At 54.0% G+C, this 20,030-nt stretch overlaps 1 pseudogene; it reads left to right on the top strand.

Annotated features, from left to right (window-relative positions):
- Nucleotides 1-1,788: 1,788 nt before the first annotated feature.
- Nucleotides 1,789-14,173, top strand: LOC142047770 (uncharacterized; annotated as a pseudogene).
- The last annotated feature ends 5,857 nt before the right edge of the window (nt 14,174-20,030 follow it).

Below are 20,030 nucleotides of genomic sequence, written 5' to 3'. Positions count from 1 at the left end.
TCCCTTCTTATAAGGGACACACACTCCTGCTGCCAGCGATCTGACTGATGCCCCAGGTCTGTGGGTGCTGGAGTCAGACTGTCCCGTCAGGTGTGTCTGTGCAGTTACAGTGGGGATTGCGGGGACTCGGTTCTGGAGCCCCATTCCATGCGCACAAGGGCCATGCAATCAGGGCCAACCAGAGGGGAGTGGGCAAATGGGGCAATTTGTCCCCAGCCCCACGGGGGGGGGGCATGAGAGTTTTTAGGGGCCCCCCACGAGAGTTTTCGTTGGGCCTTCAGAGGCAGGTCCTTCAGTGCTGACACACTCTGAGCGAGTTAAGTGCCTAAGACCTGGAGCAGAAGAAGCCGCAATTCCTAAGCCGATTGGCGCCGGCAAGCCTGGGAGGAGGGAGAAGTGAAGCAGCCACAGCATGTTCCGGGAGGAGGTAGCACAGGGGTGAGCTGGGGCAGGGAGTTCCCATGTGTGCCACCCCTACTCCCCTTACTTGCTGCAGGCTGCCCTCCCTGCGCCCCCTGTCCCAGCTCCCTCCGCTTAAATGCCGGCAGCGACCAGAGCAGCCGAAGATCCGGCTGCTGTGGTCGCTAATGAAGAAAATGCCACCCCCCGAATGCAAAATGCCACCTCCCGAATCCTAGCACCCTAGGCAACCGCCTAGGTCACATAATAGGTTGTACCGACCCTGGCACTGGGTCCGTCAGCCTCCCAGGAAGGGGCTGGACTGGGTCGCCGGCATCAGCAGCGGCAGTGGGAGCAGAACATACTATGCTGATGCAGTCAGAGGCCGATTCACCATCTCCAGGGACAACCCCAACAACCTGCTGTATCTGCAACTGACCGGCCTGAAGCCCGAGGACACCGCCCGGCATCGCTGTGCAGGACACACAGTGCTGGAAGCCGGGCCGAGCTCACACAGAAACCTCCCATTGCGGTTACCAGAGAAAGTCCCAGCTGGTCTGATGCTGACAGGCCGCGCTGGGAGCTCACAGGAAACAGTAATTTCCTTCCTTTGAAATGGGGGAAATAAACCCGGCTGCTCAGTCAGATCTAGACCCCCAGGAGGGAGATACCGGGAACGGGGTGTTCCGCACTGGGCATACTCGGGATTCAGTCGGTCCTAAATGCTCTATTACAGACACTGATAATGGTGAAAAGGAACTATTATCCACCAAAGAAAAGTCTTAAAATTCCCATGTAAAGCTCTCAGTTCCCGTGTGAGGATAGAACGCAGGATAAGCAAAACCCTGACCTCTGGCAGGTACAAAAGGGCCCAAGGCCGCTGCCGGAATCGCTGTTGGTCAGTGTCACAGAGCTGTGTCGGGTAGGTTTAAAATGTTACATAAGGTTATTCGACTCCCTGCCCCGTGCATTGTCTCACCTCTATTAACCTCATCAATGAACTGGTCTCCAGCCAGTCTGAGAGCCTAGGACCATATCGCATTACGGATTCAACCATCCATCCTTATCGTCTGAGCATCACTCTGTAAATCCGTCTATTTAACATTCCCTTGCTACATATCTATCTTCCCCCATACAGCCTATCTATCCCCATCCCCATACAGCCTATCTATCTATTTATCAAATATTCATCCCATATCTGTACCTGTTCACCACGCTCATGATGCTTGGCTCAGGGAACCTCTCCCGTATATGAAGGGGTGTCCATGCATATGAAATGCTAATCACCCTGTTTAAATCCTGCCACGTCTCTGGTCCTGCAACTCCCCTAAGAGGAAAATGCTTTCGCTCCCCCCCTCGGAATTTCTAACTCTCACAGAACCCAGGAAAATGAAATTTCGGCTAAACTTGATTCTCATTCTGTCACTTCTCCCAGGTAACCATTAAGGCAATTAAGTGAATCCTGGGTTCCGGACTCTGACAGAATCAAGCTTTTAAACAAATCTGTATTTGCAGGGGCCAGGCCGCAAGTCCAGCTGGTGGAGTGCGGAGGGGATGTGAAAAAGCCCAGAGACTCTCTCTGCCTCTCCTGCAAAGCCTCCGGGTTCGCCTTCAGCAACTACAGCATGAGTTGGGTCCGACAGGCTCCTGGGAAGAGACGGGAGTGGCTTGCCAGACCTGCTACCCAGGGAAGCACCTACTAGTAGTTATTGCTGATTCCATGAAAGGACGATTCACTATCTCCAGAGACAACGCCAACAGCCTGGAGCATCTGCAAATCAGCAGCCTGAGAGCGGAGGACACACACAGACAGGTACCTAAGACATAAACCAAGCTCTGTCTTATAGCCAGGCTCTGGAGTTGGCTGGTTGGGACGCTTGGGGTTTTAACGTCTGTGGAAATATGGGAAGAGACTCAGACAACATTTAAACACCAGATCCGCTCCACTGGGGTCACTGCCTGGATCAATAAGCTTGGGAGTCCTGGGGGAACGCGTCATATAAGGGTCTAAGGGTCATTACTATAACATCTGCCTATAGGTGCCTGGTTCCCACTGGAAATTACAGCCTCGAATTAAGCACCTTGACTCTCTACCCTACTCTGCCTGAGCCAGAGACTGGACTTGAAGGAACATCTTGTACCTCCCAGGAGAGTGCCCAGGGACCAGACTGGAAGGTTTTCCACAGGACTCATTTCCACAGAGCTGCCTTTGAAGTTCTTCCACTTGGTACAGAATCCTGACAGAGTAATTGTGACGAGAGAGCAATAGCCTCGGTGTTCAGAGTATTCTTTTGAGATCTAGGGAGGCCCATCTTCAAGTCCCTGTTTTGTAATAATTAGTTAAATGCTGCATTAATAGGTGGCAGGCAGTGTAATGTTGTGGTGAGAACACTGGGGTGGGTCTCAGGAAACTTGGCTTTTGTTCGAACAGACTTTTGTTCAAACAGGCCTTGGGCAAGTCCAACAGCCAATAGGCCTCAGGCAAATCAGTTTCCTTCTCTGTACATCAGTTTATCCCCCTCAGAAGAGAGGACACTAAAGGTCGCTGTCCTTTCTCAAATCTCCGTTACAGAGCTGAGTATTTTTATCATCCAAGGCTATAATCACTCCTGAGCTAAATTTTACAGCACGGATCAATGCACTGCTTTAGATTAGTTTGGATATGCTTTTATCCACTCAGGGTCTCACAGCATATCATGATATCTCCCACGGGCTGGACAAGGGAACTCGTTGAGAAATGAAATCCTAGCCACTGGGGCTCCATTTTAAGCAGGACGGGCTCTAGGCATCAGCAAAACAAGCACATACTTGGGGTGGCACATTTCCAGGGGCGGCATTCCGGCCATCCTCTTCCAGGAGTTGAGGGTTTCAGATGTTGCAAGGAAAAGAGCTCCAGCCCATGTGCTTACTCGAGATTCAAGGGGTTTACTGTAGAATTGCCTGCTAGAAAAGAGAAGCTGGGCGCATGGAAAGCTAGAAGGAGCTCAGGTGCTGGGAACAGAGCCCAGGGCTGGACCAGACAAACGCCTGCAGGGTCTAGTTCTCTTTAAGATCTTGCCATCCTTACTAATGGGACTGACCCCACTGCCTCCGGTGGAACAATTTGTGGGGTAAGGATTATTCAGGCTAGAAAGGGTTTGCAAGGCCACTCTCAAAATCCCAATGGAGCTGAAATCAAGAACCTCTCCCAGCGCAGACCTCACTGTTTCCAATCAGGTTTGCCTCTCTGGGCTCCAATCCATGTAAGGTTTAAATGGAAATTGGTACCGTTTCCAAGCTAACCAGTTTGCATGAAACTCAGGAGCCCTCAATCCTGAATTTTGGGCATGTGCAAGGGGGCAGCACCTCTGGGAAGAGGAGAGCAAATAGGTGCTAGCACAGATGTGTCAGCCAATGCAAGGTCCCTTCACTGGGATGTCTTGTAACCGTAATGGTTTATAATGTCAGAAGGCAGTAAGGCACCTGAGGGGGAGAGATCGAACAGCTGGTTTATGGATCTCCAGAGTGAAGTTCAGCATGAGAGTTAGCAGGACCAGCTCTAGGCACCAGCAAACCAAGCAGGTGCTTGGGGTGGCATAATTCCAGGGAGTTTTTTTTGTTTTGTTTTGTTTTGTTTTGTTTTGTTCTGTTTTTTTGCTTGGGGAAGCAAAAAACGTAGTGCCAGCCCTGGCTCTGGTGACGCTTGGGAGTTTTCAGCTCCTCTGTCTCAATAAGAATTTCAGGCAGATACACCGGGCTCAAGCAGATTCAGATGCAGTAGTTGCTCAATGCTGCATGAGTATCACACCCAGTCAAACAAAACAAAATGCCGCCCCCGAATAATCCTGGCGCTCTAGGCAAAAGCCTACGCTGCCTAAACGGTAGCGATGGCCCTGGCTGGGGGTCATGTCTGCTGCTGGCGGCTTGTTCCCCAGGTGGGATGGGAAGCTGAAGCCCGGCGCTGACTCTGAGAAGGGTAAGCGGCAGGGACTGGGCTATGAACAGGGCCCCGGGTACAGGGGCGGATCTAGACATTTAGCCCGCCCCAAGCACAGCGGCATGCCGCGGGGGCCGCTCTGCTGGTCGCCGGTCCCGCAGCTCTGGTGGACCTCCCACAGGAGTGCCTCCGAAGGCTGCCTGCCTGCCGCCCTATCGGCGACCAGCAGAGCGCCCCCCGAGGCATGCCCCCCCCAAGCACGTGCTTGGAGTACTGGGGCCTGGAGCCGCCCCTGCCCCAGGAGCTCATTTGCATGGGCCGGGGGGTGGGGATAACATAACGAGGGGACCCAGGAGGTGTGTGATGCAGCGTCACGTTGTTAAATCTCCTGGCAGGTGGGTTGGGAGCCCAACGTCAATAAAGAAACTTCCCATAAGAATTATATATATATTGCCCTCATTACACTGATAACACACAATTAAATGGTCAATTGTGTAATCTATCGAGCTAGCTGTCTGCCCCACTCCCATTTTGATGTTTGTGTCACTGTAATAAACTAGGGGCCAGTTTCATTATTGAACCATTCCTTGTTCATGAGAATCTGGAAAATTAGAAAGGACACAAACTGGAAAGATGCTTCTGGAAAAAATGCTTGGGGCTATGTTTTTGGAAAGGGTTTTGGGGTCAAATCGCTTAGTCTGAGGAGAAGGGTCAGTGCTGCGGGGGCAGGAGAAAAGTCACCTCTGGTGCTCAGTAGCTGGACACTTCCCTGTGATGCCCCTTTACAAAGGGGAGAATTTCACACAAAGGATCACCAATGGGCTGCCGGGGAAGGTCACTTCTAGTTTATTGGCCAGATCCTTTCGGCCCATAATCCGCACTCCGGGCTCAGCGTTCCCACTGCTCTTCGCTGTGGGCTCAGCTTCTCCAGTGGCAAACGGACGGAGCCTGAAACTGGAGCGTATCTGATCAGAGAGTCACTGGGGGCATCCACAGAGCGAGGGCGGATGCACTTGCTCCTCCCTGGTCCACTGAAATCCACCCTGGACATCTGCTCCCTGCGCTCCCAAAGGGAGATGGAGTCAGCGGAGTCACTGTGCAGTTCCGATAAGGGGAGAGATTTTGGTCTGTTCTCATTGCTGCGGAACGAGAGCGCCGCCCCCACGAAATCCCTTCCCCAGGCAGCGCAGGGGGAGGTTTTTGTCTGAGCTCAGACTGGCTTCCACTCGCTGTGTGTCTCTTGCACAGTAATATACGGCGGTGTCCTGGGGTTTCAGGCTGTTCATTTGCAGGTAGAAATTGGAGCTGTCCTTGGAGGCTGTGAATCGCCCCTTGATGCTGTCAGAGTAGTAGTTTGTAGCTGAAGGTGTGTAATAGCTGACCAGCCACTCCAGCCCCTTTCCCGGCTCCTGTCTGATCCATGCCATGTAATAGCTGGAGACAGCGAACCCGCTCACGGCGCATTTCAACTGAGTGGATTCTCCGGGCTTCTTCAGTTCTGGACCGGACTGGGTCAGAACAACCTGTGACCGGGCCCCTGCGTAAGAAGAGGGAAGAATGAGGGGGAATAAAATAAGTAAGAGCACTTTGCAATATATGTCAATATTATTGCAGACAAGCAGTGATAGTCTCCTGCTTCCGCAGTGGATTTGTGGAGAGAAAATAGCTCCCAGCGCTGCCACAAGGAAAAGTAAATGGAGCCAAAGTCTCATTTTCTCTGGTGTTTGAGGAGAAAATTCTCAGGGAGGCTGGCTGGTAACTCCACAGACACAGGATTTGCGGATTGTCTCCCTGGGTGCCTCCTGGGTAGAAAGAGAGAGAGAGATTTAAGCAGGAAACTGTCGCACTATTTGCATATTCCCCTCCTTATAAGAAAAAAAAATATCTTGCCTGCTCTCTAGATTTCAGTGACATTTGAGAAAACGGTATCTCTGCCAAGGAGCCTCGTTCGTAAGAGCCCATTCCCAAATTATAAACAGGGGGCCTTTGGGTTTTTCAGAATTCCTGTCTGGGTTGTTGATATGCTATCGGTAATCAATAACTGAGAACTGCATGTCGATAACAGTAAAGGGTTCTCATTTCTTCCTTTTTGCTTATTGTTGACTGATTGTTGCTGGGTACTGACACTGGCAGGGCCAGTGCAAGGATATTTTGCACCCTAGGTGAAACTTCCACCTTGCGCCTCCTCCCCCCCACGCCCCCCGGAGCATCGCTTATTATAAATTTTCAAAAATGAATACAGTGGAGTCACATTTTACGCGGGGGCTAGGTTCTAAGGTCAGTGCATAAGAGGAAAATCGCATATAGTGAAAATTACCATAAACTACAGTACACACAATATACACTAGAACAGGGGTTCTCAACCTATGGCACACATGCCAAAGGTGGCATTTGAGCTGATCTTTTTTTTTTTTAATGGCAGGCTGCGGGTCCCAGCCACCACTGATCGTGCTGCTGGCCTGGGGTTCTGTTCACTCAGCTGCCAGCCGGGGTTCCAGGTGGCGATTCCACTCAGCCTCCTGCCATTCACCCAGGCTGGCAGAAGGCTGAGCGGGGCCGTGGCCGAGACCCTGGCTGGCAAGGGGCCAGCAGCCAGAACCCCAGATTGTTCCCCCAGGTCGGCAAGAGGCTGAGCAGGGCCAGTGGCTGAGACCCTGGCTGGCAAGGGGCCAGCAGCCGGAACCCCAGACCATTTCCTCAGGCTGGCGGGACGCTGAGCGGGGCTGGTGGCCGAGACCCTGGCTGGCAAGTGACCGGCAGCTGGAACCCCAGATCATCAGTGGGCTGAGCTGCTCAGTCCACTGCCAGTCTGGGGTTCTCTCCGCTGGCCCCTGCCAGCTGGGGTCCCAGTCGCCGGACCCGCTCAGCCTGCTCAGCCCGTTGCCAGCCAGGGTCCCAGCTGCTGGATCTGCTCAGCCATCTGGAGGCCTGGGTGAACGGAACCCCAGGCCGGCAGATGGAACTCTGGCTGAACAGAAGCCCAGATCATTCCCCCAGGCTGGCAGGAGGCTGAGTGGAGCTGGCTGGGACCCCAGCAGGCTGAGTGGGGCTGGTGGCTGGAGCCCGGCTGGCAGGATCCGGTCTACTGCTGGCCCTGCTCAGCCTGTTGCCGGCTGAGTGAACAGAACCCCAGGTTGGCAGCAGACTCAGCGGCAGCTGGGACCCCCAACCTGCCATTAAAAAAAAATCGCCTTGCGTGCCACCTTTGGCACACGTGCCGTAGGTTGAGGACCCCTATTCTAGTGTATACTGTACTCTATGGTAATTTTCACTATATGCAATTTTCCTTTTATGCGGTGACTTTAGAATCTAACTCCCATGTAAGATTTGACTCCACTGTAGCGTAAAGTAAAAATTTGGGGCACCGCTTTTTGGCATCCCCAAATCTTGGCACCCTAAGCGATTGCCTAGTTCACCTAGTGGTTACACTGGCCCTGACAGTATCCCCAAGTGGCGCGGGCGGAGAGACTTACAGGCTGCCGCTTCAGCAGCTCCCATTGGCCTGGAGCAGCAATCCATGGCTAGTGGGAGCCGCAATCGGCCTGACCTGTGGCCGGGAAAGGTAAACACACTGGCCTGGCCTGCCAAGGGCTTTTCCTACACAAGCAATGACTCTTGTTTGAGAAACCCTGGAATGGGACATTTTTTTAAATTTCATGTACTGCTGACCTCTGCAGTTCATTGGGAAGATTGCACTGCACCCAAATCAGTTTTTGTCCGGACCGCACTAGCTTTCTGCTCACTGTGGGATTCTCGAGCTATAATACAGGGCGGTGTCCTCCGGGCTTAGACTGGTCACTTGGAAATACGCCAGGTTTTGGGGATTGTCTCTGGAAATGGTGACACGTCCCTTGAAGGGCTGTGCATAGTTGGTGGTAGTTGAAGTTGGGTGTATTTCCCCCAGTGGTGGCGCCGGGCACCAGCGCACCAAGCGCATGCCTGGGGTGGCAAGCCATGGGGGACGCCCTGCTGGTCGCTGTGGGGGCGGCAGTGAGGGAGCCTTCAGCGGCATGCCTGTGGGAGGTCCACTGGTCCCACGGCTTTGGTGGCAATTTGGTGGTGGGAACGTCCTGCAGGCATGCCGCTGAATCCGCATTGCAGCCAGACCTCTCACAGGTGTGCCGCTGAAAGCCACCTGACTGCCATGCTTGAGGTGGCAAAATACATAGAGCTGCCTCTGCTTGCCCCGATCCACTCCAGTCCCTTCCCAGGGGCCTGTCTGATCCATTGAATCCAGTAGTCGGTGAAGGTGAACCCAGAGGCTTTGCAGGAGAGGCAGAGAGAGTCTCCAGTTTTTTTCACATCCCCTCCGGACTCCGCCAGCTGAGACTGTGAAAAAGGACCTGAAAATAAAGACACAATGAGATTCCTAGGTACCCTGGTTCCCAGTGAGATTGTAACAAACACTGGAGTCTCCAGTGTCCTCAGGAAATCAATGCACCTGTGAAAGCTGTTTCAGTGAGAAGGAAAAATAACCACAGCGCCATGTTCCTGGTGTGGAGAGAGTTCTCACGGGCTTTGGCAGGTCTGAGCAGACACAGGGGCTGCAGACTCTGAAGCCCAAAGCTGCAGGGTCAGGGGAAACACTGACTTTAAACAGGAAACGTAAGGGGGTAATTTGCATGGACTGCTCTATATAACAGAGCAGGGCCAGCTCTAGATTTTTTGCTGCCCCAAGCAAAAAAATTTTTGGCTGCCCCTCTTCCCCCCCAGACATGAGCTCCAGCTCCCCCTCCTGCCCCCCCACTCACACCCCCTGCTGCCCCAGCATTGGGCTCCCCCCAGAACGTGGGATCCGCTACCAACAGACGGCAGCCGAGCCCTGGCCCAGCTGCGACTCTGTCCCCATGCAGGTGGAGCTGCTGGGCGGCGTGGAGCGGGAGTACTTCCAGGCGGTGGTGTGGCTGTGGGGCGGCACAAAGAACACGGCCCCCTCTCTGGGCTTCGAGGAGCTGGTGGTTACAGAGGTGGATCAGTTCGTGCTCATCGCCCGCACCCCAGGCATGCTGGGGGCCGAGGACCTGGAGAGCCCCCTGGACCTGCTGCTTTTCAGCCTCACGGTGCCCTGGCCCAGCCCCGGCGGGAGGGAAGGTGAGGATCTCCAGCTGCGGGGCTACCTGCTCAGCACCAATGAGCCCAGCTGGCTGCTCACCTCCTCACACACTCTGGAAGCCCCTCTCACCGCCACCGCAGTAGGGGCTCAGCTCCAGGGGACCCCGTTTCCCTCCCTCCCCGGCTCCTCACACACTCTGGGCAGGGCCACCCAGGGGATTCAGGGGGCCTGGGGCAAAGCAATTTCAGGGGCCCTTTCCATAAAAAAAAAGTTGCAATACTATAGGAACATGTATTTGGAAATGAAAAAATCACTAGTGAAATACATTCAAAAATTAATTTGTAATAATTTGAAAATACACCAAATCCATGATTTAAAAACATTAAATGCTTTACTAGCATGTCTACCTTTGAAATTATATAATGGGCTGTTGCTGGGTGATGGTGATGGTTGATGCCAATGTGCTGTCGCTGCCTGGGGGTGGTGCTGGGTGGGGAGCTGGGCTCTGGGTTGGGAGGTGCCTGGCTCACAGGGGCTGGACTCAGGACTGTGGGGAGATGGGGTCAGGGGTTGTCCAGCTCAGAGGGGCTGGGCTCGGAGCTGGGGGTCAGGGCTGTGGGGGATGGGGTTGGGGCAGGGCAAGCTCTAGGCACCAGCCCTCCAAGCATGTGCTTGGGGGGGGGCACTTTCTAAGGGGTGGCACTCCGCCCCTCCTTTTTTTATTTTTATTTTTTTCTTGGGGCATCATTGCCGGGCATCAGCAAAACAAGCACGTACTTGGGGCAGCACATTTCCTCCAAGCCCAGCCCCTCTGAGGTGGGCACCCCTCTAAACCCATCCTCTCCACCCAGTCCTGACCCCCAGCTCCAAGCCTAGCACCTCTGAGCTGGGCACTCCCCTGGCCCCATCCCCCCCCACAGCCCTGACCCCCAGCTCTGAGACCAGCCCCTCTGAGCTGGGCATCCCCCACAGCCCTGACCCCCACCTGAGGGGGATGCCCATGCCTGTGGAAGGTACACTGGAGCCTCCTGCAGCCCTCCCGGCAACCAGCAGAGCGCCCCCCATGGCATGCCGCCCCAAGCACTCCCTTGGCGTGCTGTGGCCTGGAGCCGGCCCTGGTGAGGAGGTGAATGGCCAGCTGGACTCGTTGGTGCTGAGCAGGTAGCCCCGCAGCCGGAGATCCTCGCCTTCCCTCCCGCCGGGGCTGGGCCAGGGCACCGTGAGGCTGAAGAGCAGTAGGTCCGGGGGGATCTCTAGGTCCTCGGCCACCAGCATGTCAGGGGTGACGGCAGTGAGCATGAACTGATCCACCTTGGCCACCAGCAGCACTGCGAAACCCAGGGAGGGGGCCATGTTCTTTGTGCTGCCCCGCAGCTACTCCGCCACCTGGAAGTACTCCCACTCCACGCCACCCAGCAGCCCCACCCGCATGGGGACAGAGTCGCAGCTGGGCCAGGGCTCGGCTGCCGTGTGCTGGTAGCGGATCCCACATTTGGGGGCAAAGCCCAGTGCTGGGGCAACAGGGGGTATAAGGGGGGGGCACTGGTGGGCAGGAGCGGGAGCTCATGTCTGGCAGGGGGGAGGGCAGCCGAAAATTTTTTGCTTGGGGTGGCAAAAAAACTAGAACCGGCCCTGACTGTGTGTCTCGCACAGTAATGGTGGGCGGTGTCCTCTGGCTTGAGGCCAGTCATTTGCAGGTACAGTTTACTCTTGGGATTATCCCTGGAGATGGTGAATCGGCCTTTCACTGAATCAAGGTATGCAGTATCCCCACCGCTGCTTATATAAGCGACCCATTCTAGTCCCTTGCCAGGAGCCTGTCAGACCCAGTTCATGGAGCTGCTGATTCTTTCTGCATGATCCCAATAAGCCCTACCAGGCTTCCTCCCTCCCTGTACCCTTACTAGCCACCACCCTCAGCGCCAATCTTTGGGAGTTTCCTGGAATTAAGGACTGCCGGTTGAGTCCTTTATCTCCACAGTGTCCGTATTACATTAAATCCCATGCATCCGACAAAGTGGATATTCACCGAGGAAAGCTTATGCTCCAATAAGTCTGTTAGTCTATAAGGTGCCACAGGACTCTTTGCTGCTTTTACAGGTCCAGACTAACACTGCTACCTCTCTGATACTATATTAAATTGGTGGACCTATATTGCTAGCTGGATCTTTAGTTCCATCCTTGGACAGCAGCAGAAATTCTGGACCTTGATTGTCAAATGTGAGGTGGGCTCCTTTATCCATGAGGCCCCTTTGAAACTCCCAGCCCTGCCCCATGTTTCCAGTAGTGGCTGAGTGGGGTTTCTTCAGGAACTGAGCGCTCTCTGCATCTCAGACCCGTGGGAGCTTGGTGCACAATGGGTGACATTGGCTGTGAATGATAGTGTTACAAACTGACGGCAGGCTTTCATTTGCCCCAGGTGCTGGGGGGAGAGTTTTCAGGAGATTGGCTGGTAACTGAACAGCCATAGGTGGAGGCAGATTGTTTGTCCGGCTAGGTGCAGCCTGGGCAAGGAGAGACAGATTTAAACAGTGATTTGTGGCTTCTATATACCGATCCGCCTCGCTACAGGCGACACAAATTCTGTTGTAATTTGTTATTTTTCTTAGCACTCTAGGAGAGGGTTTCCAGCTATCAGTCACTGGGGAGGGTGGGTACTGGACCATGCTCAGTGCGGTGGGATCCCGAGTGTATTTTGGATAAGAGAAAAATAACAACATAAGAGATTCCCTGAAAGAGCAGCATTCCTGAGACTCGATTTTACTGCCTGTTTCTATTCCCTTTACTTAGTGAGGGAAGATTCTCAGGTCAAGGCAGAGTTCTGCCGTATAATGGGGTTGGGACACCCGTTGCTGATTCCCCTTCCCAACAGTGACCGGCTCCACTGAACTTTGCGGTGACCAGAGGGGAATGTTCCCCGGCAGGTTTAGCCATACGGAGAAGGGGCCAATTGCTCGTTACTTTGCTCCCTGGAGATCCCCCATTAACTCCAATGTGAGGAGACGTTTGCATGAGGCGAGCAGCGCTCTGCTATGCATTGGGGTGGGGGACGTAATCAGGACATGAAAGAGTTAATCCGCGACGTCAGAGTTTTCAGTCCTGAGGCCCCTCCCCCTCTTGCGCCCAAGGCAGGAGAGTTTTGCTTGTGTCGTTGCTGCCCCCATGCGGCAGGCCCGGGAAGTTCCGCAGCTCTGGTTTTTGTACGAGCATCGACAAGTTTAATCTCAGCGTGGGTCTCCAGCACAGTAATAGCGGGCGGTGTCCTCGGGCTTCAGGCCGGTCATTTGCAGATACAGCAGGTTGTTGGGGTTGTCCCTGGAGATGGTGAATCGGCCTTCAACAGCCAGGGAGTACCACTGCTTGGATGCATCGGGTCTAATCTCAGCCACCCACTCCAGCCCCTTCCCGGGAGCCTGTCGGATCCAGTGCATATAGGCGCTGTGGAAGGTGAACGCAGAGGCTTTGCAGGAGAGGCGGAGAGAGTCTCCGGGCTTTTTCACATCCCCTCCGGACTCCACCAGCTGCACCTGGGACCGGACACCTGGGAATAAAGACAGGCCATTAATATCGGTATAAAAACAGCGATAACACAAGATTCTTCTAACTCTGTCAGTTATTTAAAGGAGGAAAATACCTTGCAAAGCTGCTGAAGTGAAAATCACAAGAAGCAAAAATCTCATTTTCCCGAGTGTCCGAGGGGAAAGTTCTCAAGGGACTGGCTGGTAACTGCACAGACCCAGGAGCTGCGGATTGTGTCTCCGGGTGCAGACTGGGCAGAGAGAGGCACAGATTTAAACAGGAAACTGTCTCCCTCATTTGCATATTTCCTTTCTTATAAGGGACACACACTCCTGCTGCCAGTGATCTGACTGACTCGCCCCAGGGCTCCGGGTGCGGGAGCCAGACTGTCCCGTCAGGTGTGTCTTTGCAGTTATAGTAGAAATTGGGGGGACTCCATTTGCAGAAGGGCCATGCAATCAGGGCCGACCAGAGGGGGATGGACAAGTGGGACAATTTGCCCCGATCCCCACGGGGGGGGGGGGCATGAGAGTTTTTAGGGGCCCCCATGAGAGTTTTCGGCGGGTCTTCAGGGGCAGGTCCTTCAGTGCTGACACACCCCGAGCGAGTAAAGTGCCCAAGACCCATAGCAAAAGAAGCGGCAATTCCTAAGCTGACTGGCACCTCAAGCCAGGGAGGAGGGAGACATGAAGCAGTCACTGCATGCTCCGGGAGGAGGTGGGGCAGGGAGTTCCCAGATGTGCCACCCCCACTCCCCTTACTTGCTGCAGGCGGCCCTCCCCTGTCCCCCTGCCCCAGCTCCCTCCACTTAAATGCCGGCAGCGACCAGAGCAGCCGAAGATCCGGCCACTGCGGTCACCAACGAAGAAAATGCCACCCCCCGAATGCAAAATGCCACCTCCCAAATCCTAGCACCCTAGGTGACCGCCTAGGTCACAAACTAGGTTGTACCGACCCCGGCACTGGGCCCGTCAGCCTCCCAGAAAGGGACTGGACTGGGCGCCCGTATCAGCAGTGGCAGTGGGAGCAGCACATACTATGCTGATGCAGTCAGAGGGCGATTCACCATCTCCAGGGACAACCCCAACAACCTGCTGTATCTGCAACTGACCGGCCTGAAGCCCGAGGACACCGCCCGGTATCGCTGTGCGGGACACACAGTGTGGGAAGCCGGGCTGAGCTCACACAGAAACCTCCCGTTGCGGTTACCAGAGAAAGTCCCAGCTGGTTTGATGCTGACAGGCCGCGCCGGAAACTCACAAGAAACAGAAATTTCCTTCCTTTGAAATGGGGGAAATGAACCCGGCTGCTCAGTCAGATCTAGACCCCCAGGAGGGAGATACCGGGAACGGGGTGTTCCGCACTGGGCATACTCGGGATTCAGTCGGTCCCAAATACTCTATTACAGACACTGATAATGGTGAAAAGGAACTATTATCCGCCAAAGAAAAGTCTTAAAATTCCCATGTAAAGCTCTCAGTTCCCGTGTGAGGATAGAACGCAGGATAAGCAAAACTCTGACCTCTGGCAGGTACAAAAGGGCACAAGACCGCTGCCGGAATCGCTGTTGGTCAGTGTCATGGAGCTGTGTCGGGTAGGTTTAAAATGTTACATAGGGTTATTCGACTCCCTGCCCCGTGCATTGTCTCACCTCTATTAACCTCATCAATGAACTGGTCTCCAGCCAGTCTGAGAGCCTAGGACCATATCGCATTATGGATTCAACCATCCATCCTTATCGTCTGAGCATCACTCTGTAAATCCGTCTATTTAACATTCCCTTGCCACATATCTATCTTCCCCCATACAGCCTATCTATCCCCATCCCCATACAGCCTATCTATCTATTTATCAAATATTCATCCCATATCTGTACCTGTTCACCACGCTCATGATGCTTGGCTCAGGGAACCTCTCCCGTATATGAAGGGGTGTCCATGCATATGAAATGCTAATCACCCTGTTTAAATCCTGCCACGTCTCTGGTCCTGCAACTCCCCTAAGAGGAAAATGCTTTCGCTCCCCCCCTCGGAATTTCTAACTCTCACAGAACCCAGGAAAATGAAATTTCGGCTAAACTTGATTCTCATTCTGTCACTTCTCCCAGGTAACCATTAAGGCAATTAAGTGAATCCTGGGTTCCGGACTCTGACAGAATCAAGCTTTTAAACAAATCTGTATTTGCAGGGGCCAGGCCGCAAGTCCAGCTGGTGGAGTGCGGAGGGGATGTGAAAAAGCCCAGAGACTCTCTCTGCCTCTCCTGCAAAGCCTCCGGGTTCGCCTTCAGCAACTACAGCATGAGTTGGGTCCGACAGGCTCCTGGGAAGAGACGGGAGTGGCTTGCCAGACCTGCTACCCAGGGAAGCACCTACTAGTAGTTATTGCTGATTCCATGAAAGGACGATTCACTATCTCCAGAGACAACGCCAACAGCCTGGAGCATCTGCAAATCAGCAGCCTGAGAGCGGAGGACACACACAGACAGGTACCTAAGACATAAACCAAGCTCTGTCTTATAGCCAGGCTCTGGAGTTGGCTGGTTGGGACGCTTGGGGTTTTAACGTCTGTGGAAATATGGGAAGAGACTCAGACAACATTTAAACACCAGATCCGCTCCACTGGGGTCACTGCCTGGATCAATAAGCTTGGGAGTCCTGGGGGAACGCGTCATATAAGGGTCTAAGGGTCATTACTATAACATCTGCCTATAGGTGCCTGGTTCCCACTGGAAATTACAGCCTCGAATTAAGCACCTTGACTCTCTACCCTACTCTGCCTGAGCCAGAGACTGGACTTGAAGGAACATCTTGTACCTCCCAGGAGAGTGCCCAGGGACCAGACTGGAAGGTTTTCCACAGGACTCATTTCCACAGAGCTGCCTTTGAAGTTCTTCCACTTGGTACAGAATCCTGACAGAGTAATTGTGACGAGAGAGCAATAGCCTCGGTGTTCAGAGTATTCTTTTGAGATCTAGGGAGGCCCATCTTCAAGTCCCTGTTTTGTAATAATTAGTTAAATGCTGCATTAATAGGTGGCAGGCAGTGTAATGTTGTGGTGAGAACACTGGGGTGGGTCTCAGGAAACTTGGCTTTTGTTCGAACAGACTTTTGTTCAAACAGGCCTTGGGCAAGTCCAACAGCCAATAGGCCTCAGGCAAATCAGTTTCCTTCTCTGTACATCAGTTTATCCCCCTCGGAAAAGAGGACACTAAAGGTCGCTGTCCTTTCTCAAATCTCCGTTACAGAGCTGAGTATTTTTATCATCCAAGGCTATAATCACTCCTGAGCTAAATTTTACAGCACGGATCAATGCACTGCTTTAGATTAGTTTGGATATGCTTTTATCCACTCAGGGTCTCACAGCATATCATGATATCTCCCACGGGCTGGACAAGGGAACTCGTTGAGAAATGAAATCCTAGCCATTGGGGCTCCATTTTAAGCAGTACGGGCTCTAGGCATCAGCAAAACAAGCACATACTTGGGGTGGCACATTTCCAGGGGCGGCATTCCGGCCATCCTCTTCCAGGAGTTGAGGGTTTCAGATGTTGCAAGGAAAAGAGCTCCAGTCCTTGTGCTTACTCTAGATTCAAGGGGTTTACTGTAGAATTGCCTGCTAGAAAAGAGAAGCTGGGCGCATGGAAAGCTAGAAGGAGCTCTGGTGCTGGGAACAGAGCCCAGGGCTGGACCATACAAACGCCTGCAGGGTCTAGTTCTCTTTAAGATCTTGCCATCCTTACTAATGGGACTGACCCCACTGCCTCCGGTGGAACAATTTGTGGGGTAAGGATTATTCAGGCTAGAAAGGGTTTGCAAGGCCACTCTCAAAATCCCAATGGAGCTGAAATCAAGAACCTCTCCCAGCGCAGACCTCACTGTTTCCAATCAGGTTTGCCTCTCTGGGCTCCAATCCATGTATGGTTTAAATGGAAATTGGTACCGTTTCCAAGCTAACCAGTTTGCATGAAACTCAGGAGCCCTCAATCCTGAATTTTGGGCATGTGCAAGGGGGCAGCACCTCTGGGAAGAGGAGAGCAAATAGGTGCTAGCACAGATGTGTCAGCCAATGCAAGGTCCCTTCACTGGGATGTCTTGTAACCGTAATGGTTTATAATGTCAGAAGGCAGTAAGGCACCTGAGGGGGAGAGATCGAACAGCTGGTTTATGGATCTCCAGAGTGAAGTTCAGCATGAGAGTTAGCAGGACCAGCTCTAGGCACCAGCAAACCAAGCAGGTGCTTGGGGTGGCATAATTCCAGGGAGTTTTTTTTGTTTTGTTTTGTTTTGTTTTGTTTTGTTCTGTTTTTTTGCTTGGGGAAGCAAAAAACGTAGTGCCAGCCCTGGCTCTGGTGACGCTTGGGAGTTTTCAGCTCCTCTGTCTCAATAAGAATTTCAGGCAGATACACCGGGCTCAAGCAGATTCAGATGCAGTAGTTGCTCAATGCTGCATGAGTATCACACCCAGTCAAACAAAACAACAATATTGCAAGTGCAAACGTGTGTAAAAGCCACACACACACAAAAGAGGGGGTGGAGGTGGCCAAAAATGTTTTTGCTTGGGACAGCAAAGAACCTAGAGCTGACCCTGGCTGGCAGCTGCTGCTCTCGAAGGCTGACATGGTTCTCTGCACGGTTAGTTTCAGTGCTGGCTCTGATCAGGGGCGGCTCCAGGCCCCAGCATGCCAAGCATGTGCCTGGAGCGGCAAGCCACTGGCGGCTTGCCTGAGGAGGGTCAGCTGGTCCCGCGGCTTCGGCAGACCACCTGCAGGCAAGCCGCCGAAGGCAGCCTGCCTGCTGTGCTTGGGGCGGCAAAATAGCTAGAGATGCCCCTGAGTTCAAACAAGGGATGGGGCATGGAGAAAAACCACAGAGACGGAGAGAAGGAGAAGGCAGGAGTCTGTGTCTCTGGAGTGAAGGCCTGGACAGAAGCAGGGAAGGGATTGCAGAGGACAAGCAGGGCTATTCACTCAGTTTCCCCGTGGGGCCCTGTGGCATTGGGTAGCAGGGCCCAGGAAATGAAAATCTCTTAACCACACAGAATTGTTAACTGCTCCCAAATCCTTTTGTGCCATGGTATGTGCAAGTTTAGATGAACTTAAGCTGTGAGATGCATGAACTTCCTCAATATATACCTCTTGTGCAGTGCCTCAAGCAAGTTTGCATTGTATTACCCAGATGAAGAGCCTAGCGAGAAAGCTTGCAACTGTCCTAGCTCTTTCAGCAGCGTTTGGGGCCTTTAAATCACTCAGACAGCATCTTCCAAATGAAAGGCATTAAACTGATAAGAACAGATATAACTTAGATAATACTTTCACCTCAAGGTCCCAGAGACACAGACAAGGTTTTCATCTCCAGACCAAAAGACCAGAAACATCAAGACACTTGATCACGGCCTTGGATAGGCCAAGAGACTACTCACACTTGATCTTAGCCATGAGGCTGAGAAGCAAGCAGGCTGGGTGCTGTGCAGGCTGCCCCGGCAGCTGATAGTACTTCACACTGAAGGCTGCTTTTATATGCTTGTGTTTTGCTGCTGGATAGAGCCCCAGACTTCCTCCTATCTAACTCCCTTGCTCCCTAACTGCCGCAGCCCCTCTCCCCAGCCTCAGAAAGTCCCCCCAACCATCCAACCCTCCCCCTGCTCCCTGACTGGCCCCCGGGACTCCCCTTACCACCACGCAGCTCGAGCCGCTGGCTGCCGCTAGAGTCAAAGGTAAACACGCTGCCAGCACACAGCCCGTCCCCAGCAGCGCTGGGGGGGGGGGAGGGAGAAGAGGGTCCGGCCCCTGGAGGCCCAATGGGAGCGGCTCAATCAGGCCCAGGCGGCCAATCAGCAGTGCCTCACTCTGCACCGGTGGAAAGGAGAGGGGGATAAAATTGAACGTTTCTACCTTATTACAAATTCCTACTAAGGCACCACTTAGGGGGAATATGCTGAGTGGGGGAGCCGCGGCCCCTCTTGTTTTCCTCCAGCAACGCTCCTGCGTGTGAGGCCTCCTGCAAGACTTGGAGCCTGGGGCAAATTGCCCCACTTGCTCCCCCTCTCTGGGCGGCCCTGTCTTGATTCCCCTACTGGACTCCACCAGGCTAACCTGGGAATAGACACGTGCAGAGAGGGAAATAAAGGGGAAATACTGCAGCGATTCCCAGAGGCGCAGTTATTAGGGAACACGCGGTACCGGGCGCCGAGCTGCAGCGCAGATCCCGCCCATACCCGCTGGGAGCAGCAGGAGGAAGGCGATGGCCAGGCTGGGGGCAGGACCGGCGCTAGGGTTTCTCGCACCCTAGGCGCACGGCCATTTTGCCGCTCCCCTGTGCTGATCCCGCGGCTCCGGTGGAGCTGCCGCAATCATTCCTGTGGAGGGTCCGTTGGTCCGTGGCTCCAGAGGAGCTGCCGCAGTCATGCCTGCGGGAGGTCCACCGGAGCCGCGGACCAACGGAACCCTCTTGTCAACTCAGCCAAGCTGACTTGCGGCGGGGGCTTCTCAGGGCCGCCTGCCGCCCCGCCCCCCCCCCTGAGATGAAAAGTCCGCCCCCGAATAATCCTGGCGCCTAGCCAAATGCGCTACGCTGCGCAAACGAAGTGATGGCCCTGGCTGGGGGTCGTTGCTCTCCTGCGTCTCGTTCCCCCAGGCGGATGGGAAGTTGAAGCCCGGCGCTGACTCTGATGCAGGGTAAGAGGAGATGGCTTGATGAACGCCCCGGACAGGGGGGATCTAAATGCACCCGCCCCCAAGACAACGGCATGCTGCGGGGCCGCTCTTGGTTCGCCGTCCCGCTTTCTGGTGGACCACCTCCAGGGAGTGCTGCTGAAGGCACCTGCCTGCCGCCCTATCGGCGACCCGAGCAGAGCGGCCCCCGAGCATGCCCCCCTCAGACTTGCTTGGAAAGTCTGCCTGGCCGCCCCTGCCCCAGGAGTCATGGCATGGCCGGGGGTGGGGACAACATAAACGGAGGGGACCAGGAAGGTATGTACGCACCAGTAGGAGCCGGTTGCAGACTATTAAGGCCTGACTAGCGGTTGCCTAGGGCACCCGGAGATTTGGGGTGCCAAAAAAGGCCCCGCGCCAATTTTTTTTTTAAATGGTTGAGCCAGCCCTGCTGGCTAGACCAGGAGGAGTAGGCTGGGCTGCCAGCAGACCCCT

Source organism: Chelonoidis abingdonii, chromosome 14 (genome assembly GCF_003597395.2).
Source record: "Chelonoidis abingdonii isolate Lonesome George chromosome 14, CheloAbing_2.0, whole genome shotgun sequence".
Lineage (NCBI taxonomy): Eukaryota > Metazoa > Chordata > Testudines > Testudinidae > Chelonoidis > Chelonoidis abingdonii.
The sequence above is the reverse complement of the archived record's forward strand: the minus strand, read 5'-3'. Positions and strand labels throughout refer to the sequence as shown.